Source organism: Schistocerca americana, chromosome 1 (assembly GCF_021461395.2).
Source record: "Schistocerca americana isolate TAMUIC-IGC-003095 chromosome 1, iqSchAmer2.1, whole genome shotgun sequence".
NCBI lineage: Eukaryota > Metazoa > Arthropoda > Insecta > Orthoptera > Acrididae > Schistocerca > Schistocerca americana.
The window spans coordinates 359,019,250-359,020,963 of NC_060119.1; the positions used below are offsets into that span (position 1 = coordinate 359,019,250).

A 1,714-nucleotide genomic window follows, 5' to 3' on the forward strand; every position below is an offset into this window, starting at 1 on the left:
ATTCTAGATTACAAACGCACCTCAATGTGGCGGCTCGAAAGGCATTATAAATTGCTCTATTGCTGCCCGAAATACTTGAGGTGAGATGTGGGCTACCTCCCATGCTATGCTCTTCTTCGTCTTAAAATCACTCTCATCCATGGCAACAGTAGCTTTTTCAATAATGTGTGGCGCAGTTGACCGTCGGCCTCTCCTGGGAGCAATTGCGAAATCGCCTTTTAATTCGAACTTCAGGATCGTGTTCTTCAACCCTAGTGCGGAAGGGGAACCCTTTTGTGGTAAGTTCCTGTGGGACCAAACTGCTGATGTCATCGGTCCCTAGGCTTACACACTACTTAATCTAACTTAAACTAACTTACGCTAAGGACAACACACACATCCATGCCCAAAGGGGGACTCGAACCTCCGACGGGGAGAGGCCCGCGAGCCGTGGCAAGGCGCCCTAGACCGCGCGGCTGGGAAACCCTCCGTATCCCTTTAATGAATCGATACTCGTGAAGAGCAACACCGCTGCTGCTGTCATTTTGATGAATCACCTTTACGAGTAACGCTCTGCACACACTGTCGAGATTCATGTTGACTGTAATGGACATTGATGCTTGTTTCAATGCTACGTCGCCATGCAAATCGTGTAGCGCAGTCTCAACATCATTCCCATAAATCTTGGTACACATACGGTAAATACAGCAGTTCTCCGTTTACACGAGCTCAGGTAGCGAAAGTTTAATTAGAGCCTCGCTTTCCCTTTTTTGCAGTTCGAATGGCATAGTCCAGTGGCTGGAGCCTTTCCCCAGTGGCCAAAAATCTTAAAGTGACGGCCTGTCTACAGCAAAATATAAACATCAGACAGTTGGAATTTTTGCTACTATGAACATTTACGTAGCCAACGGCCTTGACGCAGTGGTAACACCGGTTCCCATCAGATCACCGAAGTTAAGCGCTGTTGGGCTGGGCCAGCACTTGGAAGGGTGACCATCCGGTCTGCCGAGCGCTGTTTGCAAGCGGGCTGCACTCAACCCTTGTGAGGCAAACTGAGGAGCTACTTGATTGAGAAGTAGCGGCTCGGGTCTCGTAAACTGACATACGCGCGGGAGAGCGCTGTGCTGACCACATGCCCCTCAATATCCGCATCCAGTGACGCCTGTGGGCTGAGGATGACACGGCGGCCGGTCGGTACCTTTGAGCCTTCATGGCCTGTTCGGGAGGAGTTTAGTTTCATAGTTTTATGAACATTTACGTAAAGATACTAGTTATCGGTCGGTTTTGTAGATTTCCTCATATTCGTATCCTGGCGCAAAATACCTTTTTCAGTTGTATTCGGCAACTTCGAATAATATCCTCATCCACTCTACCATGATAACAAAAGAAAAAAAATCTGGGTCTTAAGACCTACGAAATAAGTTACATTAGAGTAATACGTGAATGCAACTCCAACAACACGGAAATTATGTAAGGAGAAGCTGACTGTAGACGCTGTATTTTAGCTGTATTCGACACACTGCCGAGAATGTGTTTTAAAATTCATTTCTGTTGATGAACAACTGTTGCCAGTACGTACCTCAGCTCATTGTGCAACATACACTCCTGGAAATGGAAAAAAGAACACATTGACACCGGTGTGTCAGACCCACCATACTTTTTCCGGACACTGCAAGAGGGCTGTACAAGCAATGATCACACGCACGGCACAGCAGACACACCAGGAACCGCGGTG

The 1,714-nt window shown here is 47.6% G+C and overlaps 1 pseudogene; it reads left to right on the top strand.

Annotated features, from left to right (window-relative positions):
- Nucleotides 1-882: 882 nt before the first annotated feature.
- On the top strand, nucleotides 883-1,000 carry LOC124555495 (annotated as a pseudogene).
- The last annotated feature ends 714 nt before the right edge of the window (nucleotides 1,001-1,714 follow it).